Source organism: Macrobrachium rosenbergii, chromosome 5 (assembly GCF_040412425.1).
Source record: "Macrobrachium rosenbergii isolate ZJJX-2024 chromosome 5, ASM4041242v1, whole genome shotgun sequence".
NCBI lineage: Eukaryota > Metazoa > Arthropoda > Malacostraca > Decapoda > Palaemonidae > Macrobrachium > Macrobrachium rosenbergii.
In genome coordinates this window covers 29,015,122-29,042,295 of record NC_089745.1, presented here as the reverse complement: position 1 = coordinate 29,042,295, position 27,174 = coordinate 29,015,122, and positions in this window count along the sequence as shown.

Sequence of the window (27,174 nt, the reverse complement as noted above, 5' to 3'; positions counted from 1 at the left end):
GTTGTGCAATTCGTTCCTCAACAGTTTTCGCTGATTTTCAATATAAAATTTATTGCAACCACAAGGAATTTTGTATACTACCCCGTTGTAGCATATAGGGCTGTTTCTTATTAAAGTTCTGCCAATGGTATTGCGATAGGAAAATGCAACAGTCACACTTAATAATTTAAGTGGCTGGATAATATGATCGAAGGCTGCCATGTATGGCAAACACAGTATATTGCTATTAAAATTCCTATTTCCGCTAGTGGAATAAAAAGATTTTCTGGCTACCGAGAAACACTCAGCTATGTCATGTAAAGTAAAATTGTGCTTAAGACCTAATCCACATATATAATCTATCTCGTCATCAAAGAATTCAGGGCTGACTAAATGAAGAGCTCTAAAAAACATAGATCTTATTCCTGACTGCTTTACTTGTTTATTGTGCAAAGATCTCGCATTGATAATCAGATTGTTGTTGCTACCTTTTCGGTGTACTTTAAACTTTAAAGTATTGTTATTTCTAATGCCTTTAACATCCAAGAAAGCAATACTCTCATTTCCTTCCTTCTGAACAGTAAATTGGATCGAAGGGGCCTTTCACCTGATCTTTCTAACATTTACATGGAATTTTATGAGAGTAGGCTGGCTAATTCCAATTTACCTGACAATATACTTTGGTTCCGTTATGTTGACGACATATTTAGTATTTGGAAAATTCACTTGGACGTAGACCTCACATTAACACATTTGAATGGGTTAGTACCTTCATTAAGGTGCCTTTCACTTGTTCTTTCTAACATTTACATGGAATTTTATGAGAGTAGGCTGGCTAATTCCAATTTACCTGACAATATACTTTGGTTCCGTTATGTTGACGACATATTTAGTATTTGGAAAATTCACTTGGACGTAGACCTCACATTAACACATTTGAATGGGTTAGTACCTTCGCAGGTGCCTTTCACCTGTTCTTTCTAACATTTACATGGAATTTTATGAGAGTAGGTTAGCTAATTCCAATTTACCCGACAATATACCCTTGGTTCCGTTATGTTGACGACATATTTAGTAACTGGAAAATTCACTTGGACGTAGACCTCACATTAACACATTTGAATGGGTTAGTACCTTCGATCCAATTTGCTGTTGAGAAGGAAGAAAATAAGAGTATAGCTTTCTTGGATGTTAAAGTCATTAGAAATAACAAAACTTTAAAGTTTAAAGTACACCGAAAAGGTAGCAACAACAATCTGATTATCAATGCGAGATCTATTCACAATAAACAAGTAAAGCAGCCAGGAATAAGACCTATGTTTTTTAGAGCTCTTCATCTAGTCAGCCCTGAATTCTTTGATGACGAGATAGATTATATATGTGGATTAGGTCTTAAGCACAATTTTACTTTACATGACATAGCTGAGTGTTTCTCGCTAGCCAGAAAATCTTTTTATTCCACTAGCGGAAATAGGAATTTTAATAGCAATATACTGTGTTTGCCATACATGCCAGCCTTCGATCATATTATCCACCCACTTAAATTATTAAATGTGACTGTTGCATTTTCCTATCGCAATACCATTGGCAGAACTTTAATAAGAAACAGCCCTATATGCTACAACGGGGTAGTATACAAAATTCCTTGTGGTTGCAATAAATTTTATATTGAACAATCAACAAAAACTGTTGAGGAACGAATTGCACAACATAAGTATAGTATCGCTAATGATCAAAGAAACAGTGCCATTAGTAAACATGCTAGAGAATGTTTTTATCCAGTTCAGTGGTCTCAAGCAAGAATCTTGTTCAGAAACAATAGTTTTATAGAAAGAAATCTAATAGAAGCGGCATGTATTCAGTATAGTGAAAACAATAACTTTAATGGCAGTATAGGCTTATTCAAGGCAGACCGGCTCTTTCTACATATGAAAAATCGGTACGAATTATGTAATATAGTGACTTAAGTATTCACTTCATTACCTGTTTAGCCTCATTAGACTGTCAGCCTTTTCTGTTGGACGAACTATGTACTAGACAATTTATATTTTATATTATCCTGCAACAGTTGTAAGCACCGTTAACCATTTTTACTTGTTTATGTTTTATATAAGTCTTGAAGTCAAATGTAAACATAGTCCGGTATATGTTTTACTTAAACTGATTAGTCAATAAAGTTCCTCGGAAGAGGCCTAATGGAAGGCGAAACTGTTGGGACAAATTAAGAACACTATTTCCTTTTTCCTCTGGTTTCTCCTTCGTTTTCATTGTGGAGTACAGATACAGATATATATATATATATATATATATATATATATATATATATATATATATATATATATATATATATATATATATATATATATATATATATATATATATATATATATCCCTGGACTGAAACTCAACCTTTAAAACAGTTTCATAATCAATCATTCAATTAATCAAAACAGTTATATGACAAGCATGGCCCTCATCCTCAGAGGGACTCATACCAAACCGAAAGATGCAATAGCCAGTTATGACCCTGTACCACATAATGCCCCCTAAATGTCAAAGCATGATTCTAAATAATATGCATATATTCTTGTCTTATAATTCGGATTTACAATATATCAGAAACTAATTCCCGTCAGTATATGTTTATACATGCATTCTGAACGTTAGAAAAAAAAAATTAAGAGTGTATAAGCTCTCTATACAAGATTTGATTTGAATATAAAGATATCAATTTTCTTGCGATCCTTTTTTATGTACATTTATATATCCTAGTACTCTTCAGTTCATTCAGTTTAAAGATGCTGCTATACCTAAAGATGGGAATTCGCAAAGCACCTTTATCTCACAATGTGGAAGGGGTGTGGGGGCCGTGTACCGCCCCCATGCAAGGCAGAATACCGAACCTCCCAAAAGCACAGATGAATCGTCGCGTGTCAAGAGTGTCAGTAGTTCGAGTTCCAAACAGTTGCAACAACTTATTTACTTGGATTTCAAACGAGCTATTTACACGGGAATAATGTGTCTATTCATCGAGACGGCTAAATTAAACTTCGGACACATGGCAATCCTCTCTCTCATCGACCCTTTCGTTAACAATCAAGCGTTTCCCAAACTCACTCCTAGCGTTGACTTCATTATATCCAACAGATGGCGTTGTAAACGATCTATGAATGTTGCTTAAATCAACAGGCTTTCACGTCCTCGGATTCGGATTATTCAAAGTTATCGGAGAGGGCGGGAGTGGACATGACAAGGAGGATAAGGACAGAGGGAAACCTTCCAATGTCAATTCCCACAAACACACATATTTACACATACACAAGACGCTTAAGACCATGGATTTTAGTTTTTAATCTTGTTGAATCTGTTTTTCATCTGCTCATCAAGAGGCCAGAACCGATAAATTACTTGTCTGGCTACATAGCATACTTAAGTTGCATCCAACAATTGCAGTCTCGAGACTTTTAACAGTTCACACCAATTCTGGTTCTATTAACAGAAACCTCTGTCATGCATTGATAGCCTTCTGTGAATTACTGAAAGTCAAAATGTCACTTCGATTATAATTTTAATGTCAACCATCTTATTTCTGCTGTTACACAATTTTTCCACAAGCTGGCGACTCAGTAACTAACTTCCAAACTAAAAAATCGAATGACAAATCTAAGGAAATAACTTGTAGGCACTGTGGACTGAATAAATATTAACACCAGCTTCTTGATCTACATATTCATGTTGCAGGTTAAGTTACTTATGTCCATCATTCATAAGCATGAAGAAAGGCAGATCTGAAGGAAGTAAGAGTTGAAGAAAGCAATATAAAGCTGGCTGTGTAAATGGTTGTTGAGGATATAAAAAAGAATAAGAAAGCAACAGGAGTTTGGTGTCATCACAGGAGATCTGGCAATAAAGGTGATGACACAGTACCTGAGTGGTTTCCCAGGAATGCACCGTATGTTCGTGGGAGAGGAAGGTTCCAAAGGAATTGATGAGCGGAAAAACTGTCAGTTTGTTTAAAGCGTTGATTGATAATGGATTAGAGAGGCTACCTTTGTATGGTATGTGCGAAAGCGACAAACTGAATTGAAAAAGACTCCCTCTCTCCGCACATAGGGGGTTAATGCCGTCAGTGCACCTCACGTAGTGGACTGTAGGCATTACTAAAGGGTATCTGCGGCCTCCCTTTGGTCCCTAGTTGCATCCAAGTTTTAGCCTTTTACTTTACCTCCATTCACGGTTCCTTTCTTAAGCCTAGTCCTCTAACCTCTCCTACTAATACTTCTTAGTCCAAGGTTCTGTTGCTCCCAGTTCCAACTTTAGATCCTCTTGCTTCATCTCATTTATTTTCTGGATCTCTTTATCTTGCTGTCCAATCACTCCAATTCCCTTTTTTTCACTTTTCTAGGCGCTGGAGGGGCGAAGGTGCCCCAGTGCTTGGCTTGGCAGCCTAAATTTCTTCAAATCAGATCAATTGTTAACGTGTGGAAAAATACAGCCTCTAGATCCAACCGTGAAACAGCCGTACAATTTCCACAGGTATAGACTACAACAATAATAATAATAAAAACGTTTAGTTTACCCCAAATACCTAACTTTATGCGCCTTGAATTTATGAAAACTATAAAATTACATTCCTGTTGCGCAGTTAGTCTATTATACTCTTATTATACAGTGTACTGACAAAACTGAATGACCAGTTAAAAAGAAAAGACTGAGGAAAAGCAAATGAGATAAATTACAAAACGAAGAAAAAAATACCATGGCTATCCAGCTATTCAATAAACTTACGGCGACCTAAATGCATCAGGGAAATAAAACGAACGTTTTCTTTGTCAAGATCCAGAGTGTCATTTTCACGGGGGCGTTTGAAACCTGATCGAGAGACCAGCGAGGGTCCGTGTAAAAGGGAGACACAAGGTCATGAGGACACGAAGCAATGGCACTGACTGTCGATTCCAGGATAAAAGTGACATCTTCACACTCGGCAAATGAACGGAGTTCAAACAAAACTTGTTTACATATAAAGTTCCTAAACAAATTAAAGATCTGTGAAAGCCTTTGCCTACAGACAATAAAAGCAGCACAGTATTTCTCAGTACAGGTAACAAAAATATCTTGTGTCTGCACTTACAAAGACAAAACAAGTTGAAATTAAAAAAAAAACTGCGTTTAAAGCTAAGGTTTCTAAACAAAATCGAATGAATAAATGCCTCTGACTCTGATGTAGAGTACACCAAAAAACACCTGAAGCATTTCTCGATACAGCTCCGAAGCTTATTTAGTACCGTTCCCATCATAGGTTAAAGGATAATGGATATACTGTAAAAACTATTTAAGACTAATTAAAAAAAATCCTCAACGACTTGCACTATAAAAAACGCAAAGCCTTTCTCGATATGGGTAAAAGACATAGGCTAAAATCGCAGGTTGACATGTTGATCAAGTATCACGCGACACATGGAGATAAATTGTTCTCATTTTTAAATGTGAAGATAATCCGAACAGAAATTTTCAATCTGCGACACATGGAGATAAATTGTTCTCATTTTTAAATGTGAAGATAATCCGAACAGGAATTTTCAATCTGATATCCTAAAGAATTATATTGTGGCTCCTTAAAAGAATAAAAAAGAATTCAAACTGGAGTCAAAAGCAAACTATTATTTTTATTGTGGGCATTAAGACGGAGAAATTTTATTTACCTATGGAATCTAAAATAATAGACATTTAACTCGCCTTTGCAAATCAAGAAGCCTCATTTACTTTAATGACACAATTCTAATTCAAATTCAGCCTTTTCATGTTCACTTTCTCGTTCATTATCAACAGACAAAACTTCTTATAGAAATCGTAGATACTTTAAAGAGAACAAAATATTATTATCATTGTTGTTCCTGTTATTAAAGCTTCACCTCATTATAAACAGTTTCTCTTTTGTCATTATTATCATAAGTAATATGCTTTCTTACTCTAATGGTGTTTTTTTATCAGATATTTCGAATAATCTGGCAGGAAGATAACCCACAGACCACTAGTTATTTGATTCTAAATGATTGTAACATCGACCTCCTTTCAAGGATCCCAGGTGTCAAAGAAACGAAATCAAATCGTGAAAAACCGGATCCGAATGCCTATCTGAATTAATCATTTCAAACTTCTTACGTTTTCGGAGAAAGTCAAACCAGATGTGACTGTCTTTGTGCTACTCCAGGACTTTCGCTCCCGCACTTATATCGGAGATTAATCTCAAAAGTTCTTTAAGAAATCGTGAAATTGTTAAGTGTTGCATGAGTCTATTATACCTCATGAACTGTCATGGACAATTAAGGCGTCTAGCAAGTAAGCATTAGTATTAAGAATAGTATTTTGTTTATTCTGATAAAAGCAAACTTATTTAAGAACGAACTTGAACACATCTGATATCGCAAAAACGACCACCTAAGTTAAAGAGGAAACTAAAAGAGAGAGAGAGAGAGAGAGAGAGAGAGAGAGAGAGAGAGAGAGAGAGAGAGAGAGAGAGATAAATTAAAATATAATAATGAGGTCCTGGAATGTTCAACACATTTTGAATCGAAAACTTGTCAATACACAGACAAAATATTCTAGAAGAAACCTGCATGCAGATTCAACTCCTCATTAACAGCATGACGAACAAATTGAATATACTGGCGTTCACGGACGCCGCACTCTGTAATAAAAAAGGTTTCAATATCATGTAAAAACAGTAGTGCATGTTGCGAGAGAGAGAGAGAGAGAGAGAGAGAGAGAGAGAGAGAGAGAGAGAGAGAGAGAGAGAGAGAGTTGGGTTCATGCTTCCTCAGTACGTCTCCCAATGATTGATGGACGAGAAAGAGCAGTGGTTTGCTCTTCTTAGCAAAAGAAAAAAATACCATTAAAAAGTAAAACGATACCGAGAGCCTCTCCTAATGTAACAGGTGTATTTATTTACATAGCAAAAGGAAGAAGTTCAATTTCGCAGGAAATTAAATTATATCTTTCTAACCTAGTAAAAAATTAAGATGTAACTGTAGGTACACGAAAGGACCTGAACGAGAAGCATACATACTTTCTAATGCAGAAAGAAAATTGTCCTGCTCACAAGAGCTAAAAGTATAATGACAATCCCGGAAAATAATTTTGTCTTCTGCCGTTTTATACTTCGGAGAGAAAATGAATAAAATAATAGAGATCATCTGCGTTATCCGGAAGGCACAATAAATAATCAAAACTTCTAAATTACAAGAAATTAAAATGAAAATGTCTCGTCTCCCAACAGAGTGCTATTCTTCTGCTCTTACACTGAGCAAAGAAGGGAGGAAGGACAAGTGAACACTAAAAGCTTTGATTAAGCAGAAAGCTATGTTTTCAAATTACCTAAAATTAGAAGAAATAAATAAGAAAGAAGGAAGAAGACTTGACAGCATTACATATAAAGTTCTTGTAATATCGAGCAACGTACGAGCAAATCACTGCTTCCTTCCTCCAGTCCAACTTCCACATATGCACCGAGTTTCCTTCCTCGGCATTGACGTCTCGGTAGTTCCCTTCTGCTGTTTGTAATAATATTTTAATTTTCTTCATAATATGGTGATCGTTTTCATTGGTAAAGACCATTAAAATAGAGAAGTAAAATTTTCTTCATTAGGAAACGAAAATAATCACTTATATAGTTAGAGAGAGAGAGAGAGAGAGAGAGAGAGAGAGAGAGAGAGAGAGAGAGAGTAGGGGGAACAATTTCTTGTGTACGATAAAGATGGCTCTCATAAGACACTGCGACACAGACACAGGTAAAAGGACCCAAAAGAAACGACAAGGGATCTTGGGGACTCAAGAGGAATTTCGTCCTTAAATATTAAAAGGGCGGAAAACGCAGCCATCAAAGGGAGGCGACGTTTTACCCAAAAAAAAAAAAAAAAGTTAATGCAGAGCCTCTCGGGGCATAATGATTGCAAGTTAATTGGTTTCATTTATTTTCCTTTGTCCTGGAGAGGTTTAACGATGAAAATCATTTTCCTTCTTAAAAAGGAAAATGAAAGGAATATATTGGTAACGATTCGCTTTGCCAAATGAACGAAAAAACTTTTTAGTTTCATTCTGAGAGTTAATTTTTTTCAATGGTACATGGTTACCTTCAAGATTTTGTTTTGTGAGAGCTTGCGTGCTCGCGAACTCTGGAATCAAATCGAAACATGCACAAATTTCGCTTCATGTGTGAGGTCAAAACTTTTAGTAAATCTGGTTAAGAGGATTTGTTTGCTTGATAAGGGACAGTGGATTTACTTGTGGTGATATTGAGCAAAGCAGTTGAGTAATCTTCAACATTACCATTCTCTCTCTCTCTCTCTCTCTCTCTCTCTCTCTCTCTCTCTCTCTCTCTCTCTCATCTTCATCATTATGAAAATTATTTCTAAAGAATAATAAAATTCATGACGGGAAAACATAAAAAAATATGATTTGACAGTAAAAAAAATGATTATGTCTTACCGTCGTTTCTTCTAAATGTCAGGCGATCAGCAAGAAACGCTTCAACAGAAGCACCTGTAACAGCAAGTGTGTGAATGCAATAAAATCCCTAAGGCCTCTAAAATAAATGTCTTCCGAAACATATATAACCTTTTACGTAACACTGATATAAATTAATGTAATCTAACGTGAAATCTAGCTTGGTATCAGAGTAAACGGTTAAAATAGTGGAGTAAATACATACGATAATATCTACTAATTTTATTTTCAGCCTAAATAATTTCATGAGAAAGTCAAAATAAGAAAAAATGGGATAAATTTTCATATAATACAGCTCTAATGTTATTAACACTGTTTTATTTACTTACTCTATTTCTGATTACAATACAACCATGAAACTCAATCTTTTGGTAATGCCTTGAAACAACATAAACTTCCATTACAATACCTATAAATAAAGCATTGAATTAAATTACAGTGGCATATCTTGTCTTCAGAAAGTAGCTCGTGAAGTTTATTCATTGAAATTGATATCTAAACACAGGCAAACAACACCTAAGCTTATGTTGCAAAAGGCAAAATACGATTAAATTTCCCTTTCAGTGGCGTAAGTCTCTAAACAGCGAAACCCAGGTTTCGTTCAATAATTGATCAACGCCTACTAACCCCATGATAAACCCTGCGTGGTGTTTAACTGAAAAATTATACCATAGGCACTTCAAGCTTTAAACTGAAAAAAGGTGTTCCAAGAGTACCTCAGAAGCCATTTATCATCTCAATTATTTGACGTTAAGAAATTTTATAATAATCTAATAAGAAATTACCCACAAACATCAATCACTCATAATGAAATGATTGTGTCAGGAAATGAAAATTTCAACTTCAACTCCACTCAATTCTCACAGTTTTAATGTGCATGCAATTTAACTTCAGTAACGCCTCTATGAAAAATAATGCCAAAAATCTAAATTTATAATATAAAATGCAACAGAAATATGTTTCCCTGGATAAAGAATTCTTGTTACGGGGTTAAAATGTAAAACCTAACATCCAATAAACTGACCAGTGCCTGAGTCCGAAATGAAATGAAATACTCTAAGCGCAATTTGGTAACTCTCTGGAAGTCCTACATTTAGTCTTCTACAGCAAAACTAAGACGTTATTGATAAGGCCAACCTTTTGTCTTACTCCCACTTTATAGTTCAATAATAATACGTGAGCAGTACTATCAAAACAGACGATTATCATTCTCACTCTCTTACTTTAGATTACATATTTAGAATATACTACTGTACACTGCTCGCCAACTCACTCTGTATGAATTATATATACATCTTTCCGGGGTAAGCGAATCTGTAATTGAAGTTGCTTACAGATAGTGCGATGAAAATTCCTACTAGGGAAATATGCATTCTAAAGGGAAAGAAAAGCCTTGGGAACAACAAAACAAAAGAGTAACTATCGTAAGTCCTGTATTATGAAGGATGACGAAGTAGTTTTTTGGGGGAAATTTTAGATATTTTAGTTAACAAATATATGACCTACATTGGTAATTTATAAAATTTAGTTTCATTTATTAAATAAAATAATGAATTTGTTTGTTTTAAAACGATGCTAAAATGACTGATTAATCAGAGGTCATTTGACGTCAATTTACCAGGTCACTGAGGCCGAGAAACATTGCTTAATTCTTGGGGGAAAAATATGTAATCATGCATAAGAATATATTTGATTAAATTTTTTTTCTATGTGTTGCAACAATGAAAAGCCTTTGGTCAAGAAATCGTAATTGGATAATGTGATAGTGCCCAATATCATACTAATATACCCAACAACGAATATTACTTTTTGACTGTTGATTTCACAAAAATGGAAAACTGAAAACTTCAATGAAAACATGAAATGGAACAAAATCAAAATTCCCACCAGAATCAGGAAAACTCAAATCGAGCAAGCTAAATATTGACAATCAACACCGCAATGAACGGTACAAAAGCGATTAAATACGGCAACAATGATTTAACAAACGACAGAACACAAACAATAATAACAAAAACAACAACAACAACAACAACGACAACAACAACAACAACAACAACAATAAATAAATAATAATAATAATAATAATAATAATAATAATAATAATAATAATAATGTCTCACCACTACAAAAGTGTAATTTTACTTATCTTTTGCATGAATAATTCAGTCAAAGGAGACGCATCCTACTTCAAGCAAATATCCAGTGAATGCTACACAGCTCTTGTCATCTTAAAAGACTGCCGATGCAAATGCAACAGCAGGAAGAGAGAGAGAGAGAGAGAGAGAGAGAGAGAGAGAGAGAGAGAGAGGACATGGAAAACAAGCATGAAAATGCTCGTTAGACCTAACCAAATTCATGAAAATATTCATGAAATGAACAAAAAGGGCTTTATGTGTTTGTGCGTGTGTGTGAGAGAGAGAGAGAGAGAGAGAGAGAGAGAGAGAGAGAGAGAGAGAGAGAGATCTGTTTCTTCTACAAAATTACAAAAGACTCATTGAAAAAAATTTCGTAATTTTGCTGTATTCTAGAGAGAGCGAGAGAGCTGGGAGTGTTTGGATACGTGGTGTGGATTTGCTCTGGATTTGTTACGGGCCCGTTTAAGATGACACATTGAGATGCAAATTCCACTTCACAAGTACCTTTGCAGTTATTTGGTTGTGTTTAATAGTGTGAGTTTGCGTTTATGTTACAGCATGTTTGGCCGTATTTGTACAGTATATATCTGCAATATATCTGTAATTTTATTTTGGAACCATTGAAAATTTTTCCGGACAACTTTATATTTACATCAAGACCTGTATAATTACAGAAATAAAAATAAAACCTGCTTCATTCTTAACTCATAACAATGTGACATAGAGAAACAAAAATATAACGTATAAGAATACAGTCGTAACAGAAACCAGAATCTCCCCATCTTAAAGATGAAAATATTGGAGAGGGAAAATGTCGGAAGACAATAACGATTCCGTAGTGGTTAAGTGCTAAGAACGACGGCTCATCTTGAGCACAATGACAGTGCATGAGAAGAGGGTGATTATCAGGGAAACTTAGTGGAAGGATTGCGGGTGATGTGCGGAAGATGTTTCTCTCAAACGAGCTTGCCAGGGAGTTTTGGGAGAGAGCTTATCCCAGAGGAATGAATGCTAAACGAGTCAGCGGATGAAGCAAAAATCTTGATGTGATATAGCGTTGTGGTTAGCATTTGAAAAGGTCTGCAGTGTTACAATTAATGCGACTTCATTATTTTCATATATATATATATATATATATATATATATATATATATATATATATATATATATATATATATATATATATATATATATATATATATATATATATATATATATATATATATATAAACGTATATAATCATGAAGTCGCAATAATTGTAATGCCTTGGAAATCACGCAATTGCAATTTTGCAAAATTATATTTGGGGTACATGATTTTTCTACGTGTAGCATTCCAGTAATTTTACTATATGTTTATCCCGTGGAGAAAATAAGGTTTCTATTAGGCATTGCTTTGCCTCATGAAGCGCCGTGGACTCCTTATTGCCCAAAGTATGGCTCCACCATCATTCTTAGATACTGAAATTCTTCTTTATTTTTTCTACTTAATCGTTTACGTCAATGACACTTTTACTCCCGTTAATTTTTCTACACGCAGATTCGATAACAGAGGACTTATCTTTCAACTTCTCCCCTTCCGAGCATGGTCCCATTTCACAGATATAGCTGTACTCTTTCCTCTTTCTCAAAGGCCTTCTCCCGACTACCATTTTAATTATTCTAACCTTTGTCAATGCTTTTTACTCATCTTCCTTCATGCTTCGTCTGCTGTTGTAAGCAGCAAATCTTAACAGATATTCCATCGATTAACTCTAGATCTTGTGAACATACTGTCCAAGTGGGGATCTTGAAACACATTGAATCCCTATGCCTCCTCAGCCTTTGAATTTTTCGATTCTTTTAGATGATTCTTTAGTATCACCTCACATTTCATTCAATAATTTGGGTGTTCAGTTTGCTTTAACAGGTCCTTTGAGAGGAAAAACATTTCTAATACTACTTACACTTTTATCGCACCAGGTGTTTTCTTTATGTCTTAAATTTGTTAGTTCTTTCTGTTTTAATATTACTGTCATTTTTAGGGTGCTTCATCTTTTGTTTCCATTCCCGGACTGAATCAAGGGCAATTCGTCAGATTAATGACCCCCACTCATAATTTTGTCTTCTCACTCCCTTTGCCGTCTTCTTTCTGTAGGCACAGTTTCGGTTATCGTTTCTCCCACCTCAATAAGATGTTACCTCTTCCTAATAAATGATAATAAGTAACCTTGGATTGCTAAGCTTTAAAACTCCTTTTGCCTCGTTTCCCCAGTTATTATGATCATCCTTCCTGACCTATATCATTTGTTTCCTTTTGGATAGTTCCATTCATCTCATTTCTTCTATTTTACCGGGTTTCGACCAGACGAGAACAAAGGGTAAAAATATTACACCTATACTGAAGGACTATCAGCAGCACGCCGACCTCCCCAGACTGGTCATTCTGCATCACTCATATACTGTACATCACGTTAAGAATCTGCAGTTTTTGGATGTTTCGTTTTAACACACTTATTGAATGCTGAAAGTAGGCGTTGGCAGTTTCAAATTTTCCAATGGCCATCTCTCTGTCAGAATCCCATATAAAACTCCCTATATTCCTAGTTTTAAAATCAGTCATCTAAAACACATTTCCAGCCAATAAACATTCCCTTAAATCCCCGCAAACCACAAAACCTCTACATGGCAAGGAAACCTGAAACCAGTCATTAAAAGGCCAGTTTGCTCGAAATATCCCTTTAAGATTCTGTGTGGATCAATTTCCTCTCTAATGAATCAGTCTAGATCATAAAGTCTTCAAAAGTACCCAAAGATGAGAGGCTTAACGAGCGTTCTTAAGAGCCTAATAACTGTCTGAACGACCCAATACGACTGCTTTGTGAAACGAAGACTCAGATAATAATAATTCCGCATGAATATTTTGGAAGTAGCCTTGGAAGTAGTTACTCTGGAGACTATCAATGAAGCTAACTTTTGAGAACATAAAGTAATTAAACAAGGGTTGTTTGGGACAAAAGTTAAACGATTGGTGCTTTATTCAAAAGAAAAAAGTATAAATCCTTGATTCAGCATTTAAGCGTAAATGTGGAGATTGTCTTGCACCTTCTCTGGAACCAACCCTTATTAGATGAAATGGCTCTGCGTTGAAAAAACAAACTACAATTTATCAGCTCACAGAAAAAGCGATCTGCAATTACTAAGATTACTCACACAACCTACAACGTTCATGAATTTAGATTTAACGCATCAAATTTTCCTCCAAAGGATATTGTCCATTAGCATTCCATTATGGGTATGAAGTGCACTGCCTAACTGAACATAATTGTTACGATTTTGTATAACAACCTATAATTAGGGCAACATGTATAAAACCAGACTAAAGTCACATAGACAGGAAATAAAGCCAATCCAATATGCTGGAATGATAATCAAGCTTTAACCGATCCCCAGTTATTAAAGCGAAGGAATTACCCATTACGCCGCCGTAATAAAATAAATGCCAGTAATAAATGTAAGCCGTAAATTAACCGAATAGTCATCCACACAGAGATTTATCAGCTTTATCACGTCAGCGGAATGGTAATTAGAAATGGGTAATTAGTGGCGTAAAAGGTCATCCACAACAAATTAACTTCAAATAAAAAAAAGGAGAATTGTTTATAACGGCAATGATACACTGGATATGGTTATTAGTCTGCTTTTGCCAGTGCTGAACAGCTGTGAATTAAATGAAAGGAGGTTTTTAGGTATGGTGTAAAAGACAAAGGGGAGTGGGGGGCCTCAAAACACATGGAAAATATTCGAATTAACGTCTGCATGAAGCTGAAAAACTAAATTTCCTTTCGACAAAGGTTTGAAAGCTCCAGAGGAATACCTATGTGATGGTGGAGACTCGGGATCGATATACAATGGGTGTTTTAGAGGTTATTATCTACGTACAAGCTTAGTGAAACGACAATGAAAAAAGGTCAAAATATCTGGAATAGTTTGACAATTTCTTGAAATTATTTTCGGCAATAAACATTGACAGTAGCGATATTCTAAAACGTTATCTAATGATAGAATTTGGGATTTAGTGAGTGTTGTTATGTGTTTATTAGGATATAAACTATTACGGGTGCTGGATAATATTTAATTCTCTATTCAATGTTCGTTGCTCTCAAAGAAGACACCGAATTCTCAGTATTTAGGTCATGTTCAGCCTATTCATTAGAAAAATAGTAGTAGATATCAGCTCTCAAATGACACCGTGCCATTCCTTGGGATCGCAATAGGAATATTGTCTAAAAAGGGCTCCGTGATATGAGGAAAATACCAAAGATATAAGAAACAACATTGCAGAATAAATAATTAAATGTTACAGAAAGAATGACCATTGTGAGCAATTATTTTTTTCTAATCAGAAAGTGAAAAAAATTGGATATAACAGAATTTTGCTATTCTATCCTGAAGATTTAGGAAAAACTTCTCTTACAACATGCATAAACACAGTGACGTTCAGTTGACTAAATAAATGACTACACTACAGTGATACTCACTATTACTGTGAAGCAATGACATTCGTCATGATCGTAATAACTGATGTTAACTGGAAGAAAAAGGCCCAGTTACCCTTTTAGCTGTGATACTTACTTACAATTCTTTAGGAAAGACAAATAAAATCAACTGTACAGCACTGTACATACATAGAGCATATATATATATATATATATATATATATATATATATATATATATATATATATATATATATATATATATATATATATATATATATATATATATAATATATATATATAATATATATATATAAATATATATATATATATATATATATATAAATATATATATATATATATATATATATATATATATATATATATATATATATATATATATATATATATATATGCATATGCATATGCATATACAGGCATATATAAAATACCTCAGTACCGGTAATAAATCAGAAAGGACAAATGTAAATGCCAGTGTGAAGGTGTGAGAGGCTGTTAATAAACTGTGAACGTAGCTTTAGATGCAAAATATACAGTAATAACTGGTGAAGGTGAAGAACAGATGATAAAACTGGTGAAAGAGTTTCCAAACGCTGTCATGGTGAAGAGATTGTAAGTGAATGTTAGGACTAGTTGAATTATGATTAATGGAAGCAAGAGATGATGGAACAAAGAATGCCTGTATGCATAGAGGGAGAACGGACGTAATAGTGTCCTACTGGTATTTGGGAGCACAAGAAATTCTCACAGATAATGGTAGGAGGAGAAAAATAATGGACTAAAAAAATGTGAACAAGAAAGGAAGAGAGCTCTATGAAAGGTCTGGAATTGCCTTGAGAACCTACAGCTTCCATGGGTGGGGCACCGGAAACAAATTCTTATCTACGGAATCTAAGTGTAAATGCTTAATGCATAATATAAAATGAAATATAAAATCTGTCGAGACTAATTTTCCACGCAGTATCCACAGAACAAAGAAGGTGAGGAACGATGAGATATGATACAGTGAATATATTTTAGCACATAGGATTAGCGATAACCGTAGAATGCAGAGATGTTAAGAGGGAGGCGAAGGAGATTTAGAAATTGGTGAACAGGTGTTGTGGTATCATTTTTAGAAATGAAGAACCCTCACAGCCAAGAAGCTCTAGGCAAAAGTAAGTTGCGTAATGTTTGCAGAGGGGATTGTGTCATTGCTGATGAGCCTCCGTTGTAAGTATTTGAAGCGACTAATATTGCGGAAGTTTTCTACACAGGGGATTGGTCCATGATTCTGCGGTAAGAATAATGTGGCAGTTACTAACTGCATTGTTCAACACTAGAACCACCTACTGTTTAGGGAACCGGCTTTATCCATGCATACAAACATACATACATTTATATCTGTATGTATACACACACACACACACACACACACACACACACACACACACATATATATATATATATATATATATATATATATATATATATATATATATATATATATATATATATATATATATATATATACTGTATATATTCATGAAGCCACAAATGTCGCTTACTATCCAATTCATGCTACTTCGGGAATATCCCCGGAATTAACACCGAAGGGGAAGTTTTTTTTTTTTTTTTTTTTTTTTTTAAGTGATAAATGGATCGGAACCACCGGGTCTCGACCCCTCGACACGATAACTTCCAGCGACTCCACTCGGCGGTCAAACCATTGAGCCAACAAGAGAGGTATGTAAGCTAATGCCAAATGTGCTGTACTTATTTACCTGCCGAGAGCGGGAAATCGTACTTGGCTTCGGCATTAACCCACCTCCACCATGATAACTCATTGGTACGCTTGGAACACGCAGCTCTTAATATGAAATTTTTATCACGCTGTGATTTATATATATTCATGAAGCTACAAATGTCGCTTAATATCCAGTTCACGCTACTTCGGGAATTTTTTTTTTTTTTTTTTAAGTGATAAATGGATCGGAACCGCCGGGTCTCGACCCCTCGACACGGTAACTTTCAGCAACTCCATTCGACTGGCAAACCACTGAGGCACCAAGAAAGGTATATAAGCTAATGCCGAATCTGCCGTACTTCTTTACCCGTCGAGAGCGGGGAAATCGTACTTGGCTTCGGCATTAACCCACCCCCACCATGATAACTCATTGATACGTCTGGAACACGCAGCTCTTATTATGAAATTTTTATCACATGGTGGAGGTGGGTTAATGCCGAAGCCAAGTATGATTTCCTTGCTCTCGACTTGTAAGTAAGTATGGCAGATTCGGCATTAGCTTATATACCTCTCTTGGTGGCTTAATGGTTTGACCGTCGAATGGAGTCGCTGGAAGTTACCGTGTCGAGGGGTCGAGACCTAGCGGTTCCGATCCATTTATCACGTAAAAAAAAAAATCCCCTTCTGTGTTAATTCCCCATCCGCGATATTCCGGAAGTAGCGTGAATTGGATATTAAGCGTCATTTATAGCTTTACGAATATATAAAAATCACGGTGTGATAAAAATTTCATAAGAGCTGCGTGGTGCAAACGCACCAATGAGTTATCATGGTGGAGGTGGGTTAATGCCGAAGCCAAGTACGATTTCCCCGCTCTCGACGGGTAAATAAGTACGGCAGATTCGGCATTAGCTTATATACCTCTCTTGGTGGCTCAATGGTTTGACCGTTGAATGGAGTCGCTGGAAGTTACCGTGTCGAGGGGTCGAGACCCGGTGGTTCCGATCCATTTATCACTTAAAAAAAAAAACTTCCCCTTCGGTGTTAATTCCCCATCGGGGATATTCCCGAAGTAGCATGAACTGGATATTAAGCGACACTTGTAGGTTCATGAATATATATAAATCACGGTGTGATAAAAATTTCATATATATATATATATATATATATATATATATATATATATATATATATATATATATATATATATATATATATATATATATATATATATATATATACACAGTATATTATACAGATATGCATGTATGTATGTAACCTATGCACAAAGCAGTTTCCTCAAACAATAGGTGGTTCTAGAATTGAACAACGTAGTTGGCCACTGCCACTTTTATACTTATTACAGAATCATGGGCAATTCCTGCGCAGAGAACTTCCACGACATATACATACACACACACACACACATATTTATATATATATATATATATATATATATATATATATATATATATATATATATATATATATATATATATAATCAGTAGCTAAAACGTCCTTTAATATCCAATTCGCTCTACCTCGAAATAATATATTTTCATATATGTTACCGAAGGGAATTTTTTAGTTGATAATAAGTACGCCGTCCCGTGGGCTCGAACCAGCGAAGGACAGGAACTCAGGACTACAGCCCACGGGACGGCGTACTTATTATCAACTAAAAAATTCCCCTTCGGTAACATATATGAAAATATATTATTTCCGAGGTAGAGCGAATTGATATTAAAGGACGTTTGTAGCTTACTGATTGTATATGAATCACGTTGATGTGATAAAAAGTCATATATATATATATATATATATATATATATATATATATATATATATATATATATATATATATATATATATATATATATATATATATATATATATATATATATATATATTACCTCGAAAGGTTGGAACTGGATCACGTATTGTTATCTCTCTCTCTCTCTCTCTCATGGAAATCTGAGACACTTACCTCGAAAGGTTGGAACTGGATCTCTCTCTCTCTCATAAAACTCTGTTCCTACCTCTAAAGTGTTTGTAAATCAAAAAACCTAGTTTACAAAAATAAAAGTTTATTATGCGAGTCTAACAACACGCCATGTGAATTGAAATTGTGTATGCTAGATAGTAAATCCCACTAAGCAACACCTCCCAAAAGCAAAGATTAAACAGTTGAAAGAAAGCACAATGTGTGAGGATTAATTCCCGTCTCCTACCAAATCACCTAGCAGCTCCACATTATTCCCATGTCTCTCCAAATAACTTTTCAAGCCGATTTCCTCATCAGTTCATTTGAGTTGGCTAATATGCCATGACTGATTAGGTTCCCACCCGAAACATCTGTAAGGAATAGATCCATCTTCCATTAAGAATCAGAATTCATTCAGTTCATATCACACACATAAATATTAAAGAGAAACCAAGAAATAACAACTGGGAGTTAAACACTAGAAAGTTAGTCATTTTCTAAGTTAACACTTACCCTTTCAGCAAAAAGGGAATCCTGATCCCAAAGTGTTCCAGTAAGTCTTACTGATTTGGCTCCTCTAAAACCTATGAATCACTTTCACAAGAGCCCTTCGGACTTGGCCAGTTTCCACAATACACAAACTAACACACTTTTCCTTTGACACACTTAGAAATTCGACTAAAATCAGGCAAAGGTTCTAGAAGCTTCGATCCAGAACAGTGAATGAAAGTTCCGCCCGCCCCAATTGCTGTTGACACCTGCTGTATCCAAAGGTGAGTGTACTAAACATACTGAATTAGCAAATCCCCAGGTCACATGCCTTCCACCTGCGAGATCGCTGATTATTGCAAGAGTTTGTATGTCGCAAGCACGTACACAAATACCCAAGTACACCAGTACACAGACACACATGCATATATATATATATATATATATATATATATATATATATATATAAGATTAAGCTACAAATGTCGTTTAATATCCAGTTTGGGCTACTTTGGGAATATCACCGAAGGGGCATTATAAGTGATAAATGGTTTGGTACCTATGTGACTCGAACACCTGACAGTACGAACCAACGACTTCCAGTCGAATGATCTTGAAAGTCGTTATATGTATTGATCTTGAACGTCGTATATATATATATATATATATATATATATATATATATATATATATATATATATATATATATATATATATATATATACATATAACGTGCTTTCGGATATATATAGTTATTTATGAAATTATTTTATAGATTAATACATAGGATCATTACAATAAGAACACTTATTATTATTCCCATAACATTAGTTAAATAATAAATGAATGAAAGTAATATCCTGGCTTCTTCAAAAGAAGGTGCCGTAATAAAAGTAGCGGGATTCATAGAGTTATTTGAAATCTATTCTTTGGGATATCCAACGCTATTTTCATGTTCATAAAAGTGTGATAGCTGCAACACAGTCAACGGCATTAATAAATCTACACTAAAGTTATATTCGGCAACATGCATTCATAATAAAAACCAATTTATTTCGACAATGAAATCTAAATTTGTTTCAATTTCCAAAACAATGCCGACAAAAACTTCATTGTGGTTCAGGGAAAAATGATTGCGTATCTTTTTAACACCAAAATAAACAACTGCATTTAAAACACAAATCACAAAACAGAAAGTGTTAATCAATTTCACTTACACGAAACAGAAACAAATGCGTATGGATACAGAAAAGCGAATGCACCTATCCTTGTATTTACTCCAGCTCAAAGTCATTTCCTCAGGCATAAAATACATCTCTAACGGAGAGGACAGAGATTGACAGATTTTCAAGTCACACAATATATACCTAACAAAAAACAGGCATATATAGATATACATGCATTTGTTAGGAATATCACTTTTTAATTCAAATTTGATTTGAATGTTTAACACATTTATATATTACTAAGATATTCTCACAGTCCCTTTAAATCTTAATTTACTCTTCCTTGAATACCAGGTATCAGAAAAAGTCTGAATGAATAAAGTCGAAACCAAATCAAAAGTTGATATTTGCGCGTTACGTTAAAAAACTGTAACCTGAAATCAGAAATGAAAGAACGATCTCACTGGGCAAAATATCATCTAGGTAAACGTAACTTCTGGATCCCAAAATACTGCATACTGTTGAACTGATCTGGAAAGACAGTCTCAGGAACTACATCGATTCGCTGCTGATATATTCGACAATCCAAACTTCCGTTACAGTAATGATGTCAGGAAGGTGTGATAAAAGTAGCTGGTCAGAAATCTAAAAGAAGTTTGCCGAAGTTATAGGTCACTGCAGCAAAATCTTCCTCAGCTGTGTTCGAAGTACGATTGACGCTTGGTCACGCACACTGATAACATATGGAACTGGCCCGGTTCCATGTACTCGAAATTATTTCACGAAAACGCTCAAAAGAGAATCTGAGTTCAGTTAACATACTTATACAAAGGTGTTGAAAGTTTAATTTGAAAAATGAAACATAATAATATGCCTTTCCAGGAAGAATAACGTAAAGGCACTATACAAATAAATAAATTAATATATAAATAAAAAAGTAAATAAATAATATAATAACTTCCACGTGAAGAGATCCGAAATCCGAGTTTCCTGCAACAGAAAGTCTTGGGCGAGGATCAAAGTGGCCGCTAGAGGGCAGGAAGAGAACCAGATCATGATACGATGGAGTCTCATTAGAAAGTAAGCCTTTGGCAAATTAGTTTCTCCGAAGAGTTAAAATTGAGTCTTCGACTCTTTCTTCAAATCTTTTAAAGCGTTAATCGGCGCCATCGCCAGCGAGAGAGTTCGCTGATGATGATTCTCTCTCTCTCTCTCTCTCTCTCTCTCTCTCTCTCTCTCTCTGCTTGCTTGTTATGCGATAATGACTGTAATGATAATTCTCACTTGCGAAAGTAACTGAAAAAAAAACACAACCGGAGTTATCAAATTAACATGGACATTTCATTATCATTCGAGAAATAATTACAGAAACAAAATAGAAATCACTTGATGATCTGGAAAGCATTCATTCTTTAACTCGTGGTACTTACAAAGTTCAGTTACTGCCATCGTGTTTTTTCAGATCAGTCTCAGTCTATATTTGGAGCATGGCTTGTAGATATTCTGTACCAGCTAAAAAAAAAAAAAAGGCCATGATACGAGCCCCCCCAAAAAGTCAATGAAGCTGCGAAGATTAATAAAATCTACGTTTAGAATCTTGTCTATACTTTTCCATAACACCAGTAGGATATTTTATGATTATTTTGAATTTAATTTTTTTTTATTGACGACTTTTAATGGACAGGATAAATAAGCAATAAACAGCGCCTTCATATAAACACATGAGATAGTGTTTGATATGTTTATTGGAATTATGGAAAATCCCAGCAGGTCTGATCTTGAAAGCTTTTACTTATTTTCTCGGCAAAGAAAGAAAACACAAAAAATTTCATTTACGGTGTAACATCATTATGTAGTCACCCTCAACCATATAACTTTTGCTCTCATACGTTTATTTCTGAAATAGGGAAATAAGTTTAAAAGGGTTGGAATTCTGATGTAATCATTAATTTGCCTACGGAAACTGAATATATAATTGTTGTGTTTTTAATCCAGCCGTTTTTGGCAAAATGAACGAGGTGGTATTTTGTTTTTCTCCGGAATTGTTTATAATCGATATTGATAAGCTGAGCCATCGTTTCTCACTTCACGAGAATGAAAATTTTAGCCTCCGTTGTTAAATAATTTTCTGTTGTATTACCAGTCACAATAGCAATATATTTATATGGGGGAAACTGGTCTTTTTGCGAAAATTTTCTTGGAGGATAATTTCAATTCAATAAAAATTCTAGAAAAAAACAGGATCTCTGAGAAACTTCATGAGGTAAAAAGAGACCAGTTACAGGCATTCTGTCTGATCTTTCAAAATAAATTCGAAATCGTTCTTTTGGAAAGATGGAATGGTAAAAGCTGGAGTGAATGAAGCACTTTTGAAATAATAATAATAATAATAATAATAATAATAATAATAATAATAATAATAATAATAATAATAATAATAATAATAATAATAATAATAATAATAACAGACACAAGATGATCAGTTACCAGTGCATTTCCATAAGTTTTCAATAGATACAAAACTGAATTTCAAACACATGTGAAATTACAGTCAGCCCAAATTAGGACTTTTGGTAATGACTCACAAATTAGAGGAAGAATCCAATGCAGATCGGATAAACCCCACGGAAACCCACGCATTCAAATTTGGGTCAATTTCGAGGGTTTAACGTAGCAAATCCTTCATCACTGTTGGCCTACGCTCAAGCTAAATTGCTTTTCTGCCAAAGGATAAAAAGAGAAAGAGAGACTAAAAATGCCTGGAATATGAAAAAGTCTCCTCTATTCAGCCAGTACGATTCATACAAAGAGCTATGAGGAATGATGGTCGATACCAAAGCAAAGCTGGGTGATCATTGGGTTATTGAGTGAATATACATTTTCGCATTGATCATGGATACGAAGGCTTGCACCAAAAATTTACCCGTGGATACTGTCTTCCCTCCCCAGTAAATTATTTTACGGCTTATAATTCATTTTACACAAATCCCTCACCACTGAACAGATAGATTGGGAAGTTAACCATAGGGGAAAATTCAGTTTCCAATCTTCTAGCAAAGTTGGTTTACGTAACTTTAGCTGTTCTCACTCTCTCCCCTCTCTCGAGATATATATATATATATATATATATATATATATATATATATATATATATATATATATATATATATATATATATATATATATATATATATAATTATATATATATATATATGATAATTATTATCACTTTTTGTACGTAATTCATTTATCACACATTACCTTCCAATGGCTTGAAATAAAGTCGAAACCGGTCAGGACATACACCCGTTTCTTATTTTTCACCTGTGGTAATGTGTGATATATATATATATATATATATATATATATATATATATATATATATATATATATATATATATATATATATATATATATATATATATATATATATATATATATATCGAATTCTTTGGGCTTTTTGGATATGCTTGTCACTACAAAACCTTAAGATCCAAGTGCAAAAAATATGAAGAAATTATGAAGTCCGGTAGCGGGAAACGAACCAGGGTTCCATAATCACATCTACAGTAGGTCACGTTGCCGACCTCATGGTCGGGTCGGCAACGTGAGCTAGTGGTGATTATGGAACCAGGGTTCATTTCCCGCCACCGGACATCATAATTTCTTCATATTTCTTCCACTTGAATCTTAAGGTTTTGTAGTGACAAGCGTATCCAAAAAGGTCGAAGAATTCGAGGAAAAGGGCATTAAGGCTAAAAATTACATGCATTAAGGCTATTATAATTACATGCATATATATATATATATATATATATATATATATATATATATATATATATATATATATATATATATATATATATATATATATATATATATATATATATATATATGTATATATATATATGGCTCGTGTACATAATTATACATCCATACAAATAAAAGTACAGCTGTTATGTATGTGTGTATATATATACTCTATATATAATATATATATATACATATACATACACACACACACACACATATATATATATATATATATATATATATATATATATATATATATATATATATACATATATATAGATATATAGCTTTAGTTTGGACAGCGCATTCCAAAACCTAAAAGCCTGACAGATGACCACTGGTTAGAAATAACTACACAGAAGAAGGTAATACAATCTATCCTGCATGCAAGTTGGACAGTTTGGATTGTTCCTTTACATTTTCCCTTTTTACGCTTCGTTTTGCTCTATTTATAAAGATAAAGGCCCGGAATCCACAAATTCTGAGATATTCCGCAAATATTTTTCCTATCCACTTTCGAAATATGTACAACCTAACCAACGGTAAACACGTCACGGAAAGAATTTTTCTTCTATTTTCTATTTCATTGTTTTTCGCACATCCTTTGAAAGCTTGGAAAAGCCATAGTCCCTTTTATCTCAGCCAACACACACGTGCTCACGAAAATAAAAATAAAAGAGCCCCCCCAAAAAAAAGATTGCACGGGAAGAGTAATCGACGAAAGACTAAAAAAGGAAAGAGTTAAATAAACAACGGTAACTCCGAAAACACATCGAAAAACTTTATATTTTTATCTACATCGTATACTGCTTTATTTAACTGGCTTCTTTTCTTATATTTCCTACACAGAAATATAAGAAAAGAAGCCAGTTAAATAAAGCAGTATACGATGTAGATAAAAATATAAAGTTTTTCGAGGTGTTTTCGGAGTTACCGTTGTTTATTTAACTCTTTCCTTTTTAGTCTTTCGTCGATATAAGAAGCCCATAAAACCCCAAAAATGTTGAAAATAAAGGCTAAATTTCAGAGCCCAAACTGTCTCTCTCCTCAGCTAAATATTTGCCTGACGAGAGAAAGAGTTTGGTTTCTGAAATATAGCCTTTATTTTCCACATTTTTGGCGATTTTGTGGTCTCCTTATATTTGATGGAATTCTGCTTTAACAGAAAATATTTCAGTCATATATATATATATATATTATATATATATATATATATATATATATATATATATATATATATATATATGTGTGTGTGTGTGTGTGTGTGTGTATGTGTGTGTGTCGTGTCTGTGTGTGTGTATGTGTATCTGGGTCGGAACACAGAGAGAATAAGTACTGAGATGAAAAGTATCGCTCATGTATAATTTATATATATATATATATATATATATATATATATATATATATATATATATATATATATATATATATATACATGTGTATATTATATATATATGAGAGTTACTTTTCACCTCAGTATTTATTCTCTCTGACACAGAGAATAAATACTGGGATGAAAAGTAACTCATATATATACAGTATATATATATATATATATATATATATATATATATATATATATATATATATATATATATATATATATATATATATAATTTATGACTGATCTAAAATATAACCTGTATACGCACTGATACGCACAGATTATGAGCTTTCTAACAAGGTAAATTTATATCTAAACGATAAGATTACATGGCGCGTGTTTCTCTCAAAGCACTGTGTTTATTGTATTCAGTAGTCTAACAATGTTTCAGACATTCAGTCAAGGCAAATTTCCAGTAATTCCTTATCCGCAGGCTCATAACCTAAACTGCAAAAAGAACACAAAGGAAAATGCCTTTCTTCGTCATTAGACTGAATGCCACTGCGAGTAATTCTTTAAAAGTTTTCCAAGTCAGTGATCAATTTCCATGCTGACAGTTAGTATGATTCAACCGCAAATAGGACACCACACATTATATAAAAGTCATTCAACTGATGTCATTACTGCAACATTTTTTTCCGTGTGACTACCAGGATATTTTTATTGCTGAAAATGTCCTTCCACTAGAAAAATCATACCACACTTTAATTAACACGGACATGAGTATGAAATATTTAAATGACTATTTAAATACTTGAAAAATTATATTTTATACTACGCATTTTTTAAAATGCCATTTGGTTTTAAAAGTAACTTAAAATCAAGAATGGAAATTAGGATAAAGATTTCCTGGAATTCTAAAACTTACAAGATAGCACAACCTTTTTCCTGGAAACAAAAGTAGAGGTACTACTTGGGTTGTACTCATCGCAGAAGATATTATTAATTGAAATAACTATTGAGCCATCACTTCTATTTCCTCCAGAACTGGTAGAGATAAGAACATTATTTTATCAGTGTTCGCTAATTATAATCTGATGCCATAAAATAAAACAAAAATAAAGTAACAAAGAACTATTGCAGATAATTACCACTCAGATTACCTGCCCTTCATCCATTACGTTGATAAGTTTTATTAGCTGATCTTTCAAGTAATCAGTATTAGTATCGATAAATCAAATGGAATGATAGGTCATATGCGAATTCCTAGGACAGACTGAGAGTAGATCAATATATATATATATATATATATATATATATATATATATATATATATATATATATATATATATATATATATATATATATATATATATATATATATATATATATATATATATATATATATATACACACACACACACACACACACACACACACACATATATATATATATATATATATATATATATATATATATATATATATATATATATATATATATATATATATATGAGCCAATGCAATACATTAAATTTTACTATTAAAACTAAAT